The sequence below is a fragment of the Pleuronectes platessa genome, chromosome 15, assembly GCF_947347685.1.
Source record: "Pleuronectes platessa chromosome 15, fPlePla1.1, whole genome shotgun sequence".
Classification (NCBI taxonomy): Eukaryota; Metazoa; Chordata; class Actinopteri; order Pleuronectiformes; family Pleuronectidae; genus Pleuronectes; species Pleuronectes platessa.
In genome coordinates this window covers 18,421,027-18,441,079 of record NC_070640.1, presented here as the reverse complement: position 1 = coordinate 18,441,079, position 20,053 = coordinate 18,421,027, and the positions used below count along the sequence as shown (strand labels likewise).

The window sequence follows — 20,053 nt, the reverse complement described above, 5'->3', positions numbered from 1 at the left end:
AGCCCGGCTGCTCTTAAAACAGCGTATTCCTCTGTAGAAAATTGGATCGATCGGAGGAAGGGGCAGCCGGCGTGTGTGCCTGTCAACCTCCATCTCCATCCACCTTGTCCCATCTCATTTGAATTAGAGGAGAGGGGGAAACAAGCTGCTGGGGAAAGGTTACAGACACGAGGCTGCATTTAGAGCAGTAAGACTGCCGGGCTGAATGGTTGTTATGATTCAGAGCTGCTGTGCGCAGGCAGGTAGACCGATGCCTGGTACAGTGGTTCATGAAGGGTTCAGATAAGGAGAGGAGCATGTTCCCCACAAATGTAAAAAAAAAAAAATCAGATTTAATCACTGAGGAAACATTTTTCAACATCAAGAGCCTTAATTGATTGATATAAAGATTAATTTGATCGGCTTCCAAATTGGCAGGTGCATTTGTTTAGGGTGCGAGGAAGTGCTGTGTTGAATTTGGTACGATTTAGGCGCACAATATATTTTTTAACACGTCTTCTTCTCCATCCTCGGATAAACAACAGCAATGTTTGGTAACTGGGTCAAACCGCAGGTCAAAATCGCCGCCAGATTATTTTGATAATTTGATCGTTTTCATTTCACCATATCAGACTGATACACGGGTACTGAACCTCGTAATGGTAGCAACATTTGAAGAATCACTTCCTCTTTAGCAAGATAAAATGCAACATGATTCTTATATACTGAGCTGAATGACAGAGCTATAATTTGAAAACTTGGGTCTGAACTCTGTGTCGATCTGCAGATAAACCAGGTAGGATGAAACACAAACCTCGTATTTATAAAAAGCTTTGGACATACACTGTTTGAGGAGGACTCACTAATGCAAAGGAGTAATTCTGAGGTAGCGTCTGACCATTAACACAAGCCAAGAGAAACAGGCAGGTTTACAACTGGAACTGCACCGTTGTTAATTCTGTGTCAGCTCTGAGCTTAACAAAACAAACTGATCATGTCATCATGAGACGTCTCAGATAGCAGAAGACAGTTGACACCACAATCTTTTAGACTAACATGTGGGTTAGTGTGTGTTGTGTGGCGACGATCAAGCATCAAACAAGACTGTCTGACTTTTAGTGGGCGACAGCGTAGCAGACCAGGGGAGGGTGGGGTGGGCTGATATGGAGGAGACCTCAGCCAACCCTCGCCACAGAGTATTTTTAACTGCCAGGCTTCGTAACTATGAGATATGCGCACTGCATGCGTCACATCGTGGAAAGAATGTCTGGGAAAACCATGTTTTGAAAATTGGGGGAAGAAAAAGAAAAAGAAAAACCCACAGGGAGATGGGAGATATTTTTGGGTAAGATGAGAGAGAAGGGGCACACAGAAATAGACGAGTGTTATGACTGTGTGTATGTTCAGAGTTATATATGTGCTTCAGTCAGTCTTGATGTAAGACAGGTCTGTTACCACAGCATCCATCAAAGAGACGAACAAAGGCAGGAAAATAAAAAAGTAAATCATAGTCATCATCATTGCCTGGAATTGACCTGAATCAGTCAATGCATGTTTGATGGAGATGCACTTATCCACATTTTTCTCCCCCATAACCCAAACTCAGTGCATATGTCAGTATGAGACCTCTGCTCTATTTTTCCCCCAAATTCAAAAACTCTATAACTCGCTGTGTGGATTTATGTGGCACCAAATCTGAAGTGCCAATAACTGACAGCACTGAAACACTGAACTTCAAAAAGAGGAAGATCTGAGTTCGATGTGGATCAGTCACAACGATTGATGAAGTTGAGGATTCAGCACCGGTAATGATCCTGCACATCAGATTAGTGCATCCCTGACTGTTTCTTTGACTTCGTAGTAATGACATAGTTCTAGTAAGATTTAAATCCCTGAGGTGATGTGACTAATTTCTTTATTTTGTCTAATTGACGCTCAAAGAACAGAGTATTTAATACACAAAATGAAGATGTAAATTGCAACTTTTTTAGGGTCGACTGATGTAATTCGGTTAATAGTCTTGAGAATTGGTAGAGCCAACTCTCAAGACTGTAAAGTGAAGCTATGTAGTTGTTGAGAGAAGAAAAAACTCATTCTTTGTGTTAGAACTAAAAAATGACAACTGATAAGTAACTAGAATGGCACTCAGTAGAGCGGACACCTCGGACAACTCTCCACTCATTTAAATTCAGGAGATCTGAATGTTTATTTGGATCTGTGCTTAACATGCCAGATTTTTTTAACAAGATCAATAATTATTCTCTAAAATCCACATCAGTGTTGCTGTGTAACTGAAAGTGGATGTATGAATCTTCTGTTTGAATCTTACACTTACTCCATGTCTTAGTGCTAACCAATAAATCATAACGTTCACTTGTGACCACAGTGGTTGCTGCTCATCACACATTACATTGCTCACATTGTGGCTGATGCCTCTCCCCTCTGTTTAGTCATGCACGGCCCTAATTTTAACATTGCTCTGTAGCTGCATTCAAATGTTTTCGGCTGCTGGTTTTATCTTTAACCGTCAAGAAAAGCCTCAAACTCTAAGGATAGTGACCGAGGAGCAGTTCCCAAAAACAGAAACGCATAACAGAGTTATGTTTCCCTCACATTCCAAAAGTGTGTCATGTTATTGTCTTCTCTAACCCCTTTATTTCCCATGACACTTCCTATGACTGTTTTTCTTCATATATAATAAAATCCCAATAATGAAGTTGATCACCTGTGGTCATCCAGGTAGACTCAATTCATAAAAACTCACAGATCGCAGTTATTCCTATAGAGTAGCAGCAGCTCCCAGGCGTCTCTATGACCGGGTCAACCAGCCTCTGAGACTTCACAACGAATCACATCCACAAAATCATGGAGCGAACACACACGCACGTATGCACTCCCCCCGACGGAACACAAACACATACTGTACATTCATACATCTTGCGCTTCGCTCTCTCTGGTGCTGGCTCATAACTTTTTTATGGCGTAAAAACCACCATGCCCATACATTGACTGTGCATGCAGACATGTTAACCCAGAATACTGTGGGTTCACTTCACGCAGCTCCGCATATTAAAATAGCCCTCGCAGTTAGCGAGACCGCCGCAGCTCACCAGAACCCAAATTTACTCCATATGTGACATCGAAATGGAAAATAAGAACAGGAGAGTGATGCATCACAATAATGTTTGTCTAAATATTGTCGGTAGCAAAATATTTCAGCTCCCTGGTTTCACTCTGCGTAAGAGGAGTGGAATAATGGGCCCTTCCTTTCCTAAAAGGCCCTGGCATAGATACAAATATACCATAGAGATAAATTAACTGTATGAGAGGATGAACTGTGTGGGGCCTTGAGCCTGGGAGACATGGGAATGATAAAAAAAAAAGAGGAAGATGCAAGACGGGGAGGAGGAGTAGGAGGGCATTCAACAGGGAGATAAGATTAAGTTCTTGTGGGAATGGGAATCTACATGAAAGAGCAGAGAGTAATTAGTAAAAGTGGAAATCCTTGCGATGTTTTTCTACCAGGTTTGGGGCTAAGCACTCCATTCTGCTGTGTTAAAGAGGCTGGGTTATAGTACTTTAATTCTTCTGTTTTTCTTCCATCATTACAAAGACAACAGGAGGTCCACAGAACATCTTATTTACCACCAAGTTATTGAAGGTCAATTTACCGACATTTTATCTTAAAATGGGGTATTATTTAATGTTAATATGCAGATAAATCAAAAAAAGGTGAGAGAACAGATGGCTCAGGTCTGAGTGCCTGTGCTCTGACATCAGGACCAGTCCTGGCTCTTAATTATAGATGGGCTGGGTGGCACAGCCCCTCGTAAAGCTGCTCCATATGACCAGACTGAAGGGGGAAGGGAGCGCTGAACGAGGTCCTGGTTTCTACTCCAAACTCCATGAGGGGGGAGAGAGAGAGAGCGCGGCCGCTCCCTGAAAAGCAGCGTGATTCTGTTGATTCCGCGATTCTCTGGCCTCGGCTCCTGCAGGCTTCAGCACTACCCTGCCAATCACAGAGACCTTCGAGAGGCCAGAGATAAATTAATGATCAATTTAACGACTGTGGTGCCATGACATGAATACGGAGCAGGTTGGAATCCATGCCTGGTTAGTTATTGAACGTAGGATGGTCCTGGCGCTCCTGTGATGAAGTCAGTCGACAGTCAGGTGTTTGCTGTGGAACAAGCCCCTGTTTTACTTTACAGTTCACATCATGTGAGCCTTCTACAGCTGCTGAAAACATCTGCCTGTAAATGCTTTGTAGCCGACCTTCACTATATTCCCTCTTTGCATGAAACAAACCAAGTGTGTGATGTAACTAAGTCATAAATGACATAGCTGGAATATCTGACATGAACGAGATCCTGTAACTGCAACTCCATATTTCGGAATAGGAAGCCGAACCATGTCTCTCCGCACAGGGAGATTGTTCCAGGCTCAAATCCAGCTGGGGCCTCTCTCTGTGGAGTCTGTAGGTCCTGTCCTTCCTGACCATTAAAATATGAATGGATGGTGGTATAGTCCACTTTTTAAATAATATTTTCCTATTTTGAGAATAAACTTACTGGCTTCTTTTTGAGATTTGAGGTTGACCTGCACCTCTAAATCTCAAAAGTGGAGGCTCGAGGTATCCTGAGAGAAAATGTTGTAGCATGTCAGACCTGGAAAAAAATAAATAACTTTCCATATTTACATTTTGGTGTACAAATAACTATGTATCTATATATAACATGTTAATTAAAGCTCTTTAGAGATGAGGTTGGTAGATATTTATTTTTGCAAAGGAGGTTATGTTTTCACCTCTGTCTGATTGTGGGTTGGTTTGGATTATGCAAAAACGTTGGGATGGATTACCACTAGGGATGCACCGATTTATCGGCCGAACATCGGTAGCGGATATTCGCCTCGTTTACTGATATCGGCTTATCGGTAATAAACTTGACTTTCACCGATATCATTGGCCAATGTTCATATTTGTGGTAAAACCGCCGGGCACGTGCCGAGGCTGGGAGAGCAGTCGCTCCGTCGCCCTCCTCTCCGCGCCGCCAGAGGCTCAGTGTGCGGCACCGGGAGGTCCTCATCCGGTGGCGCCTCACGGCGTCACTGGTGCGGGGGCTTTCTTTCTCTTGGACCGCGGGGTGGTGTCCATCGCCGGCGCGGAAGGCGGAGGGGACCGGGTACGGCGGTCGGCGGCGGCGACTCTGGACGCGTGTCGGGCCCTTCTCGCGGATCACCTCAGCTACGGCGACCGCTGGGGGAACCCTCCGTTCGCGCGGGGGGGCACCCTGCGGTGCGCCTCGGCTGGCGCCTAGCAGCTGACTGAGAACTGGTGCGGACCAGGGGAATCCGACTGTTTAATTAAAACAAGCATCGCTAAGGGCCACGGTGGGTGTTGACGCGATGTGATTTCTGCCCGACACTAAAAACAGGTCAAACTGAGGAGGGCTTGTTAAGTTATCTTGACTCACGCAGTTTAACTTGGCGTAAAAAGTATGAGCGTAGCGTCTGTACTTATTTAAATACTTTATTCTCATGTGCATCGGCTCTATTCATCCTTCTCATGCACAGGTAACAAGGGAATTGACAACATACGTCATACACACAGAAGCCATAACACATCTAATAAACGGGCAATACTGCTACCGTAAATCAATGAGAAGAGCGTTCTCTATAATGATACTTTAACAGGGCTGTTTTAGACAGGGTAAAATGGTGCTGTTTTAAATGATCCTTGTGGTATTTTGACCAAAATATGTTACAGTCATTTCATTAAGATCCCAAGGAACCATTTCAACTTGCGTTAAAATGGGCATAATATGTCTCTGTTAAATAAAGTTTAGTTAAATCAAAGATTGTTTCATAAATCTGATTCAATTTGTGCTCATTAAAAGACAAGAGTGATGAAGGGCTGAACATTTTTTAAATAGTGCTTTTTAAATAATGATTTAATTATTTTTCTGGCACAAAAGGGTGAATGAATAACAACAAAAAGAAAATAAACAAATATCGGTATCGGCTATCGGCCAGATCGTTATTTTAAATATCGGTATCGGTATCGGCCAAGAATTTCCATATCGGTGCATCCCTAATTACCACGAAACTTGGTGAAAGGATGCACTATGCAAGGATGCACTATGCACTATGCTGATTTTATGAATTAGGGCATCAATGTTTACACTGTTATCCCATGTTATTATTCATGGTGCTTGATGAAAAAAGTTTAAAATCTGTTTCGGGACTGATATTTATGAGTTTGTGGGCTTTGGTGCAGATCCAAAACAAAAATCTGGATCTAGTGAATTTAAATGTGGTTTCATAAGGGGACTGTTGGGCCTTGGCAGAGGTATATGCTCTCCTGTTTCCAGTCTATGCTAAACTAAGCTATGGACAGTAGAAGGGTATTGATCATCTCATCTAATGAAACTTTCAGCAAATGAATAAACATTGCTAGATACGGTACTTTAAAATACTGACATATAAGATAATAAACATATTTCACAAAAACTTCAAACTGTTCTTTTAAAACTGAATATTTGGGACATTTTACAATAAACTTACACAGCGAGCAGAAATTGAAAGAACAAGGATAATGTCCACAATGCACTGTTTAATGTTGCTCTCTATATATACTGACTCTTATGTTAAAGCAGTTTTCCGTTAGACAGAAGGAGAGTCCACAGTTTGATTCCCCCACTTTGAACTGCAGCTCCGACTCATGCTGCACAATCCCAACACATTTACATTCCTGTCCTCACCTCTGTACTGTTCCAACTGTTATTCCTTTGTGAGCAAAGAGGTGATCGTTTGTGACATGCGTATCAATAAAGGAAATTCATAAAAGGGAAGCGGCATCGAGCTTATCTAACTTCAAAAACACCAAAGTGCTGTGTTTTCATCATGTGCGCTCTCTGGGGCCTGTGAGTGACTGACATGATCGACTCAGTGACACTGATGGCCGCAAGCCATGTTGTGGACGTGTAATTCAATCAGATTAAAATATGAAGGGTCTCTATAAGTATGTTTAAGGGATGACCCAGTCTCCCACTTTGATCTCTGCAGCCGGTTTCTCGAAAGCAGGATATAGGAAGGGTAAACAGTGTAAAGAAGGAGGTGTGTGTGAGTGTGTGTGTGTGTGTGTGTGTGTGTGTGGGGGCTGTTTGAGAGAGGGTCCTTCAGGGTACAGTGTGAGTGCTAAAATGGGAGTGCAGAGGTGGGAGGGGGGTTTGGCAGGGTGGGAAATCACAGCCTCAGGGTGCTCCGCAGATTATTCCTGCTTCTCTTTCATCTGAGCCAATGGGGGGGGGGCTTCCTTCGATTAAGCGCTCCATCACTTATTAAGCACTTCAGAACAAAAGGTGGTGATGGAGAGTGAGGGGGTAAGAAAAGAGAAAGAGCTGGGTGCAGGTTACATTATCATTTATAGCTCCAGTCTGTTGTTGGGTGTGGTTGAGTTGAAATGGAGATCAGTGTGTTTGCATCTTCTCTATGATGGAGAGTGGGTGGAAAAACAAAGCATTCGGGATGAATGAAAAAGGACGAAACGCAATGAATAGTCTGATATTTAAAGCCTTAATATTTCACTTCCATGTAAATCTGGTATCAGCTCATTAGAAAAGCCTTTTAAAGTGGTGTTTATACCTGTATTTTGAGTCTAAATGGAACAAACTGGAGGCAGATAAGGACAGAGCAGAGAGGTAAACTGAGCATGAGCAAGCAAAGCTCACAAAGCAGTTGACAAGCAGAGTGATGCAAGAGCAAATGGTGAAGCAGCAACACTGCAGGTGCTGCACCTCAGCATGCAGCATCCATCCAGATATCCAGGTCATTGTCTGCATACAACATTTTTACTACATCTTTATACTTCCACTTCATTTGCTTTAACTGCTGATGCTCAGTTGTGATTTATCCGGTCTAATTTAATTCCTCATTATGATTTGATTAACATTCAAATCACTCGGATGGCTACCCACAAAGATTAACGACACAGTTGATTTCTCTGTATCTGTATAAAGCGAAGTTAGCACTAATAATATAAAACTGAACCAAGTCAGCCTGATATCTGAAAAGTAGCAGAGTTAATGTCTGTATGTGACACAGTTACAGCTAAAAAAAAAGCCATAAAGGCAAAAACATTAGATGCAGAGTCGACACCAAAATTCAAATGCGTCCTCCCTAGGCTCCAAGTGTATTTGTTGAATACACACCAGAAGCTTCTCTGTGGGGATAATTACAGCTCAACAACACCGTGAACTTTCTTTAATTACATCTGATCCACCCATCCCCAGCAAACACTGCAGCTACATTCTCAGCCAACCTTCAGCTTGGGTTTTGCTTTAAATAGAAAAAGAAAAAAAAAAACTGTTTACATGTTCAAAACCCCTAATACTGGTGTTAAATAAATTTTAATCACTAAAGCTACTCAAACATCTTAATATTATAAAACTACACACTACTATCATCAAAATACATATTTGATGTTTAAGCATCACTGTCGTTATCAGGTATTTCTGGAAAAGGCGCAGACAGGTTGCTGTCATACCTGGCAGTAGTTTAATTTATTTAAATAGGACAAACTCAAGAAGTGAGTCTGAGAGGTGACATGTTCTTTGCTGTAAACTAGAGTCGGCTGTGATTTCTGAAAATACACACCACCCTGTCCTCCAGTGATGTGGCTGTGAACCCAGCACACTGAAGTGGAGGTCTCTGCCTGACTGCGACACGGCTGCGTTACATCTGAAGCGAACGGTGTGACCCAGTTCCAGTGATGAAGAGAGTGCAGCCTCACAGGACGACACCACCGCTGACCTGCTTGAATAATTCACTCTGAAGTGTGAACCCGTGGCTGACTGGACGCAGCCACCTGGAAGATTACACGGAGAGAGAGGAGGGACACGGGACTATAACAGAGAGGAGGAGGAGGTGTGACAGGACGGTCGTCAATGACATGAAATGAGATAAGAAAGTATTACACCACTGGAGGTTGAGGGGAAATGTGCAGGGGGGGAAATCAAATAGGAGTATTTAGAAGTTAGGACGAGAGGCTTGGATAGGACTATGTTTTACACAGGTACAACTCAAGATTCAAACAGCCACAGTGTCAAAACCAACTCAGTGCTTCCAAAGTGAAAAATTTCCCAGTGTTATGAAGAGGAGGCTGACGTCTACGAATATACCAGGCAACCAGCGGCAACTTCAGAGGGTCACTGATTTAACATCCCATTGAACCAAGACTTGGATTAAAGCAGATATCGATAGAGCTGATATGTTTTCCTGTTTGTTCAGTCTTTACGCTAAGCTAAGGCTACATCAATACTACTATGTTGTAGTTTGAAAATGCCATTTTCAAACTAAAACATCTCTATCCACAAAAGCTTTTTGTCTCCGTACCAGTTAGAGTATCAGCATCAGTGGTGCACATTCCTCCACCAAGGCCCACAGTCCCCTTAAATTCAATCAAACCGCATCATTTTGAAAAAAATATATCAGGTCTCTCAATGTTCCTGTTTTTCTACCATCAAGAGCTCCCTTGGACATCTGTGAAAACCTCTTTGTGATAATACACCCATCGGGAACACCTCCTTGGACGACCTGGTCAGCTATTTCTCTAACTAATTCACAGCAGCCCCAACACCCTTCAAGATCCTCCTCTCCGTCACCAATAATGAGTAAAAAAATCGGTGTCAGGTCAAAACCTCATTAGCAGGTGAACAAGATGAGTCAATGTGCAAGTGGAAAATCAATTCCTCAGTCAATGGAGACTGCGGCGGCCTCGGCTCCAGACATGAACCCTGGTCACTGGGTTGTTATGTTGACCAGTCTTTGTGTAACAGTGTTAGCAGGGCAGACAAACCACCTCAGGCTCAAGAGGAAGATCTGCAGCTAAACGCCTCGTCTCTGATGTACCACTCTACTCTCCTCTTTCCTTTCACCTTCACTCTGCTCTGAGACTCGCCTGGTTTCACTTTCCAATTCACAGGTATAGAAGACGTATAAGAAACTAAACAAGAGTTTTACCATGCCAGGGTATTATCTTTCTTTATCTCTATTATATTATTAACAATATCATGTATGTACTTCCTTCTGTATTTTTAGCTATTTTTTTCTGTTCTGTAGCACTTTGTATTCAAGCCATTTGTTTTCTTATGGTGTGTTACTTTGTGTTTCCCATTACAGATCGATACCGAGCAGGCGTTGGAGTGATTAGTGTGGCTGGATCACGGTGGCTTCTCGCTGACTGTAGCAGAACGACACTTCCACATGTGTGCTGAGTGAAGCATTATCAGGTCACAGTGGAGGGAGGGGAACAAGACAGCAGCCAGAGATGCTAACGACCCAAACAACTCCTACACTCCTCCTGAATCTCACACAAGGAGCACACATCCCTCTCCTGGCTATTGTACAACACACATAATAAAATTTGAATTTGTGACTGTGAGATAGACATTACAGGTGCCCTCCCTCATAAACTCCCACGCAGCTCTTTGAAAGCAGGAGCAGAACAGGGAACAGGTACACACTCCGAGCCGGTGCGCCCCCGCCGGATCACCACATTTTATGCCTCCGCCTGGGACGCTTTTTAAAAAAAGACTTCTCAGATGAATTCAGAAACAAAAGGCCAGTTATGCAACAGGGTGCTTCAAGCGAGGCAACACACAGAGGGGAGTCGTCATCTGAGAAGCACCAAGAGCCGGAGAGAACCGTGTTGTTCTCCAAGGTTGTTCAAACTGCTGCACTCTTGTAGTTCACTTTATGGTGGAATATTTTACGATTGCAAACTTTTTAATTGTGCCTTAATAAAGTTTTGCATTACAACATCATAGAACTTTCAAGAAGTTTCAAGAAAGTGTGAGTTGCTGCCTTTGACAGAAACACTGTTGCTGTGTTTTTGTAACTAAAAGCAAGTTTAAAATTCAAGGATTGAATATCTTGTGCATTTACGTGATCCTTGGATGTTCCAATTGTGACATTGTTGTTCCTACTTCGGTGTGTTCATGTGCTTCGAAGTCAGAATGGAGTTGCATTTGTGTGTTTATAACTTTTAAACAACACTCTGACACCTCTTTTCAATATTATTATAAGAACAAAGAGCAAAGGAAAAAGATTCAGGTGTGACATGCATATAGAATATTTAAAACTTATGCATGTCAATCACACAATCATCTGATTTGGCTACAGAGTGATGGTCATGCAGTTTGCACGTGACAAATATACCATTTGACAAATTCACATTAGAAGCTAAATTTTAGAGCTGATCGTAATATTATGGTCATTAGTTTATAGTCGACGTCAGCAGTTTGGCAAATCGTGTAACAACTTTCCGTCATTTTGCTCCGGCTTGACGATGCATTCATGTGAATTTTCCCTGTCAGGAACTAATTTTTCCAATTATTCCGCCTCCACTTGAATGGACCATAAGCACAGGTTTAACATTCCCTAACAATCTTTTGTGATGTGAGAAGAGGTGCAGTAGATCTGGTTGAAATGCTTCTTTGATTCCGGACATGTTAGACACAGTGTCAGCCGTGCTCTGCATCACCCACACCGGGTTTGATGAGGCTGTGGACACTGGCAGTGATCTCATCTTTTACACAGCTGACAAGTTCAAAACATCCATGTGAGATGTCTGGAGGGACTTGAGAAACATTTCCTCCACATCAAAACAATTACATCATCAGAGGCCAAAAAAAGGGGGGCCCGAGGCCGAGGGTCTCGGGTCAGAAATCCAAGAAGCCAATAACAAGAGCTTTGTTATCAAGTGTTTCACAGAATGTAGAAGCGTTATACGTTTACATAATTTAACTCATTACATCATAAGTGTTTCTGCCAAGTGAGGAATGCTTTGCTTCATTAATGAAGATTAAGACCTGTCATGGTGACCAACTGTCAGCTACACATCTGTGAAGCTGGACTGGAGAAAGATCAGTGAGGATTCTCACTATAAAAACATTAATGACACACAAAATGAATTTAGGACTGGAAGAAAGCTGTAAGGCATTTTTTGATATTGCATGATGAAAATAAAATATATATAGGGATGCACAATAATTATGGGGACTGATAAATTATAGGCCAGTAAAGGGATATATAATATATATTTTTTGAAGTTGATAAATAGAGCAGAAAACTGCAATGATGTTACTACACCAGTGGGTAGCAGAGATGGAGTCTGCAGGGAAAAAGTTATCATGCTCATGACGTTCATGTTCGGCAAGGATTTGAATTCCTTAGGCATTTGGAAATTAGTAGAAAGAAGTGTGCTAGTGACGAGCAAGAGGCTAAAGCAATCAATCTGGGTTTTGCCAGTGAAAAGGCCAATGTACCAACGTACGTGACATAAGCTTACATTTTTTTCCGAGGACATATAAGCCTCTGACTGTGAATCCAGTGAATACCCTTAGTTTGACGGCTCAGTGGCTGGATGAGGCTCTGAAAGGCAGTGCTGCATGCTCAGGTTCACAAACAACAACGATTAGGTTTTATGAAAATCCTTTTTGAATATAAAAAAGTGAGATTACTGGTTATTGGTATGGATAACTGCCAATGTTAAGCAGGTCATTATCAGTTATCAGAATTGGCTGAAAAAAATCCATATCGTACATCCCTAAAAATACATAATTAGATGACAGCTTGAGTGACGAGTACACCAGCCAGGGTTCATAAAGTCGGTACAGTCCAAACAGGAAACGGGCAGTCTCCCTCCCTCGCCCTGGGACAGGAAGTCATAAAACAGGATCAAACAAGGGGCACTGCTCACGGTCCCGCCGTAGGAAAAGCAAAATGTCACGGGATGTAATAGACTCAACAACAACAACTTCTAAATCACCATGAAGTTTCAAAAGCCCGATCCTTTAAAAGAAGCTGAACGTGTATCCTGTACATGTGGCTGAAATGTTACTCGTGATCAGTCAGTTTCTTCTACGTTCACATTAAACACTGAGAATTCATACCCAGTAAGAGGAGAGGAAGGAAAATGGAAAGGTCACCTGGACTTGCTGAAGGGAAAACAAACACAAAAGCACAGAGGGTTGAGCCATGACCTGAATCGACTGAGTAAAATACCTTATGAGTAATAATGACTTATAAAAGGCTATCTTTAACAGTACCATTATAGATATATATAGCTTTTTACCAGAAAAAACATTGAGCTTTAAAACTTTAAAAGTTTCATCTCGATTCTACAACATAAATCTAAATACATGCCCTCACTTGATGTTTGTTTATTTGCTTCTGACCTACTGTTCTGTTTTGGTTTGGTAGAAATCTGGACCTCATCTCTGCCAATGTACGTCAGGCTATTGCTTACAGTTTGGGTTGAAGGCTACTGGCTAAAAGGCCCATTTTTTAGAGACCTTGCAATATCTCCCTACAAGCCTGAGAAGAAGAGGAGCACTATTAATAAGCGCATTCTCCTCAACCTGCAGTCTCGAAGGCAAATTCAGTATGCATGTTTGTGGTTGGGAGCTTTTCTCTCTCGACTCGCCCGTGGATCTCTAAAGGAGCCGAGCAGATGCCTCTGCAGCACAAAACCTGCACGCAGCAACCTAAAAAATAACAGCTGCAGTACCTCAAGCTACTGATTCAGAGTCAGCTACTGTTTCACTCTCATGTGCTGTGAAGGAACTGTATTATCTGGAGATTTGGGAAACCGACGAGCTCAGAAACTGTAAATTATAAACACTTCCCTTAAAAACAAGCTTGTATAGCATGATCATTGAACACCTTATTAAGCAGAGTTCTGTTAGTGACAGGGGCAGTGTGGAGAGCTATTGGGGCTCTCAGGGCAAAGCGGAGCATATAAAGTATGATCTGACAGCTTATTGAGGCTTTCACACAGACACAGGATATAGATACTTCAACAAAAACTAAGGGTTCAAGGACAAGGAGCTCCCTAGGAAGGAGCAAACACACACACAAACACACACCAGTGTTGAGGCTCATCTTTCAAAAATTATGTGAATGTTCAAGAGGGATGTCAAAACACAATTAAACAGACATCGCAAAGGGAGTGTAACAGTGTGCACCCACTTTAACAATGGCTCGATTCCAGAAGTAAATTTCTCAAACATTTTCTCCATTGATGCTTTACAAAATCCTTATAAACAGAGTTTAAAGCCTGGGATCAGGCCGACCAGCTGCGAGATGAATCATGACCCATACACATTTGATTTGGAGCAAAAAAGTATGGGGAAGTCCAAAAGGGCATATTTACACTGTGTACATGATTATTTAAAGAGTGAAGAAACTATCCTGTAACGATGTGTTTCCTTTTTTAAATCTAACCCCGTAGTTATTTTCTGTGGTGCTCTGGCGTAGAAATCATGTTACACTGATCCATCCAACAGGATTTTCACAGTTGTGGTAAACATTTCCATGGTAAAAGCAAGCTCTAATCAGCTTCAATCTTCTGCAGTTGAGGATTGTGGGTAGTGAAATATTTCTCCTTGACATTGCAAATAAAACACAATTTTCTTAAAACGCAGTGGACATCATATGGATTCATGGTTTATACAGGAGCCTGTAACGTTGTCTAACAATCTCTGCATGTAGTGAATCTACCTTGGATGGTTAAAATATTATGGCTGATAATCAGAACCACAGTAGTGAGCTCTTTGTCAGCTGTTTCTCCCATCTTGTTTGGAGAGGCCACCGAACTTTGTACAAACATCATTAGATCTGAACCACTGCTGCTGACACTCAATTTTGTCGTTGGATTCTGCTTTCACAAAGATCTTCCAGAGGTCGCAGAACAGAAAACCAGGATGTCAGTAATCCCAGTCTTATGGAGAAACGTTTAGAGAAAAAAAACTGTTCTGGAGAAACATTTAGAGTGAAATGCTAAACAGTACATAGGCTGTAGTTGGAAACAGTGCAGAACCGAGAGGTCACCCTGCAACACATCGGAACTTGAAGAGGTTAAGGTTTTGAACCTAGAAGGGTTAAAGAACGAGAACTTCCCAGAGGAGGTCAGTAAATATATACCGAAAATAGCTGAAAATCAGAAAGTTGAGAAATTCCTGCATGTGCTTTTGATTCATGCCTCGGCAATACAACATTAAACAAGACAGCATTCTGCCAAAAATTAGAATTCCAAGTATTCCTGTTGCAGACCGCTGCCCCACTGTCCTCTACACAATATCTCCAAGTCCTTTGAGAGGAAAGCTCGTACAGGCTCCACTGTTCATCAACCATGCATAATGAGGTGCAGAACCACAGCGGGAGAATACTTGCTCAATCTCAGACTCCAGCTCGGGCCATATGGAAAGCATCGACGTTCCTGCACAATCACCCCGTCTAAACAAACAGCTCAGAGGAGCATTTTAACAAAGTGGCATTTGAGTCAATGCTACGGCTTCATAACTGTACAACCTTGAGCACCAGCTTCCCCAGGGTAATGAGGGGATCAAAACAAACGCAGCCCGGAGCGAACGTCAGCAACAGATGGATATCCATCACATCTCACCGATGTACAAACGACTCTGGTCCCCTGACTGGACACATGAAAGCCAGAGCTCTCCACGCTGGGACACAGCGTGTTGCTCGGGCCCATTTATTTTAATAATGGCCAGGAGGCTGCCAACAACAGCAAGAGGGAAAGGATGAGGGAGAAAGTGTCCTGGTCTCGCTGGGTTCTAGGGGATAAAAAAAGACAGAGTTGCATCTGGTGGTCACAGCCTCAGTTCTGGCAGTGATGTGAAATCTGATTAAGAAAGAAAAGAAGATAGAGAGGCAGGCCTGTCTCTGAGGAGATGTTCCACCCTCTGTCATCCAAGGACGAAGGAGGAAAGTGAGAAGGAGAGAGGTGGCGCTTCTTTAAATCAGCATATTTGGGAAATATACTGCACTTAAACACTTAATAGTTGGGTAAAGAGTTTTAGGACATATATTATATACCACACTCATGTTTGTCTGATAAATTAAAGGCTACAGCCTGCAGCTGGTTGGCTTAGACACGCAATAAAACCAAAATAGCTGATGTTTTAAAAAATTTTATACAGATTGTAATTGTGTGAGTTTTAAAGGTGCTGCTTAAAAGATATGTCAGACAGGGCAAGACTAGCAGCTTACCCCCATTTCCAGTCTTTATGATCTTCTCATTTAAATCTCACAAAGAAGAAAAACAAGGGCATTTCCCAAGATGTCAAACTCTACTCCTTTAAATAGTTTGCTAATTTCTGAACAAATACCAGGTTGTGATATGGATCCGGATCTTCAACATAGTGACATAGGGCTTCGTTTGAAATGTGTGTTGATTTCTCAGAGAATAATTCCTGGATCTTGATGAAAAAAAATCTGTCATGTTAAGGCCACTGATATCTATGAAAAGTGGATCTAGTGAATCAAAATGTGCTACCACGAGGAGACTGTTGGACCTCCTGAATGTCATTCTAGATGGTTAATTCAAAACAATACACAATCCAATGCGAACATAATAGCCAACAATAGACACACCTTTAATCGACCAAAGAGGAGAGCTCAGAAACCGAGTGTGCATCTCCAGGCAGAACATTCCTCCATCGACCACACAGGGATTTTTCAGCTGAGTGTGACCTACACAATCCTTCGGTGAGCTCTGCAGTCTACTTGTCTTAGTAATGGCCTCTTCTACCTTCTTAAACTGAAGAGCCTCTGTGTTATCAGCTCTCAGCCTCCAGCTCCAATAAGCAGCTGATCCTAAGAGAGCAAGTGGGACATTTATAACCAACCCAGTGAGCTGATCCTCATTGGTCTAAACGGAAAACTAAAGCTCTTATAATTGGACAAAGAGGTTTGATCCCTCTCACAGTATTATCTGAGCATGCACTTGATGAGCTCTGTGTTCAAATATGACACTCTATGTATTAGCAGAGCCCCCCCTCCTTTGGACTGTTCCCAATTATCTCTGAACCCTGACTCTTCCACGAGACAAAGGGACGGTGGTAAATGCGTGGAGTGTCTCTCTGGAGAGTGTTTGGTTCGTCACGCTGTGATGAGCTCCTTTGTTCTCACTTTAACTCCCAGCATCACATAATTGGCCACCATCTGGGACATCTCATTCCTATTCTCTCTCTCCATCTCTGTCTCTGCCCTCTCCACATGTGCTACATATGCATGTTCATAGTAGGAAATCATACATCTGTTGTCAATCTATTACACTTCCTCGGAAGATTATGCAATGTCATAATGAGGACCAATTATCATGCGGCTTTCCCCCGACATTTTGGAAGTTCGCAGGAGAGCAGTGTTTTTTTTGCTATTGAAATTAGGGGAAAAGAAAGAAAGAAGTCCCACAGATCGCTCGGCCTTCAAACGGCCTTTTTATGGTCTCACTTTATTCGTTCACAGAGTCCTCAGTCATCCAAAAGCTACAGAACAGTTTTTCAGATTTTCTCTTCCTACGCGGTTCACAGTTCACTCTTTCAACTTGGCTGAATCATAAAGACCGTCCAACGCCTCCGACTGTACAGAGTCCAGCAGCTGAGAATTTAACCTACTCTGGCACCCCTTCACTTATATTGGATCTGATTAGATTCTGAATTTAGTAAGAGTTTGTTCATCATTTTCAAAAGTGGCGTTTATTTAGTTTTTAGCCACACTTGCAGCATGGAGTTATAGAGGTGGCTTGCCAGTCAGACTCAGTGGATGGAATATCCTTTCTCTTGATATAATATGAGTGAGTATGACTTGGGATTTTGATTTTAAAGATTCTAATAAATAGGCACTTTCCAGTTTAACTGACAAAAACTAAAAAGACTGGATTAGACTGGAATGACTGTAGTTATCATTACAGTTTTTGGTCCATCGCGTTTTAGAAATGCCCTCACCCACCAGCTCATGGTGAATCCTCCTAATACATTTTCTGCTATGTTCTCACTCTGAGTTTTGACTCGGGGCTGAGAACTCTGGAGAACGTCTACCACAACTGACTCAGACATTTGTGTACTCATATACAGCCCCTCCACATATCATCTTGAGTTCAGTGCATGTCTGCATCTGCACAGTCCAAAGTATATTCTGTAAGAAGATGTTTTTTTAAATACACTATAACTTCCAATGCTTGAACCAAGATGACATTAAGCCCAGAAAATAATAAAAACATTAAGCTGCATAACAAATATTGATCAAATGTGTCAGAGGGTTTTTCCTTTTCTCCTCACAAAGAGACGAGAAGTGGGTACCTGCATGTTTGCATGATCTAAGAAGACCGCTTACAGGTTTGCATGTAGCTATTTAGGGCATGTGTATCCCAAGTGGCAGGGCGAGGATGTTTTAAGCGAAAGCTGTCAAAGTGAGGAACTTTCTTTGAGGCGAGATGACAGGGAAAGTGTAAAATGCCATCGGAACGCTTCTATCAGCTCCACAGATCAAGGATTGTCTGATGAGGAAGTTCAGCTTAATGGGGACGGGTCTGTAAAAAAAAAGCGCTGTATGATTAAACACAGACTATGAGGGATGAGACTCATTAAAAACCATCACTGAGAGAAAAAAGACTGTGGAGGGAACAAAGGGAATAAAATAGCAATCTTTGTTTCTGAATGAAAACAAAAACACACACACACACACACACACACACACACACACACACACACACACACACACACACACACACACACACACACACACACACACACACACACACACACACACACACACACACACACACACACACACACACACACACACACACACACACACACGGCAGACAAAGGAAGCACAGGCCTAATAAATACTACGTAATGTAGCAGGCTGGAGTTATTGATATCATTTACAATGCATCAGCCCATCACCCATTTGTGTGTGTGAGTCTCCAGGGGGGGTGAACACATGCAGCAGAATCCCATCTGTTAGGGTTGTTGACAGCTGTGTGTGTGTGTGTGTGTGTGTGTGTGTGTGTGTGTGTGTGTGTGTGTGTGTGTGTGTGTGTGTGTGTGTGTGTGTGTGGCGCCGTAGGGGGTGTATATGATGCAGATATGACAGATCACAGCCCTAAATGACAGGGGACAGGAACAAAATAAATGACACCATCTATTAGACACTAATTTATATTAATACCTACACACTGGAGCGTAAACACACACAAACACACACACCCTCATTAAAACGACTCCGCTCCCTGCTCATATAACAATTAATACATGACATACCACCACGCTGCAAGCCCCAGAGGCAAGACATTTCGAACAGATATTACATCCCAGAACACAACATTGGGAGTGCAGGCTTTCCCCATGCAGAGCAAAATAGAGAAAAATCTAATTTTGTTCCCATCAGTGTAAATTGTATGCTACACTGCGACAAAAAACCTTTCTTTAGATGAAGTTTAGAAATGAAGAATTCCAGAAACGTATGATCACTTTTTAATTTTGTGGGGATTTTCTTTGCAGATTTATTTACCCGTCTGCTGACAAATACTTTCAGTGTTGTCCTGCTAAAATTTCCCTCAGCGCTTACACATAGCGAACATATTTCTAGATACACTTACCAGGCCGTATTTCAATCTCATGACAGCCTGAAGTTGGCATGGCAAACACTGAAAGATTAGATCAGAGCCTGCACTTCACATCCTGTGCTGGCTGAAAGCCACTGGGCTGCAAAAACTTCACGGCCGATTATCCAGATGGCCAGTTTGCTGTTAGGCCAAACAATGCCGCTTTAACTAATAAAACGTCAAACTTTGCATCTAATGCTTCATGTAGGAAAAAGCTTTGGCTCTTAAGTGGGGATGAGAGTGCACATATGTGCTCGCCTCAAAGTTTACAACCCCTCTGAACCCGGACTTTTACAGTAACAATGGCTAATGTGTGCACCCCTGTTCCTCCTCAGCTTTGGAGCTAAGAGTTGCCAGGAACAAACATGTTTCATCACCCAGGTTCCCTATTCATTCCTAATGCCCAACTTCTCCTGGCTCCCATTATCTCCAGGAAACCGTTCAAAACGATCATGTTACTGCTTATTGAGGCCTTGTAACACTGTTGACATCGGGGGCTGACTTACGCTCAGCGGAGATTGCAAACCAATAAAAACAACCCTATCCCCCCCCCCCCCCCCCAGCATCATGCAGAGGGAGGTCAGAGAGTCTGAGGGATGATGG

The 20,053-nt window shown here is 42.4% G+C and overlaps 1 protein-coding gene across 5 annotated transcripts in view; it reads right to left on the bottom strand.

Moving 5' to 3' along the window:
• The window catches only part of abr (ABR activator of RhoGEF and GTPase), a 139,091-nt gene that overhangs the window by 16,658 nt on the left and 102,380 nt on the right, over positions 1-20,053 (bottom strand). The gene's annotated exons all lie outside the window — the stretch shown is intronic.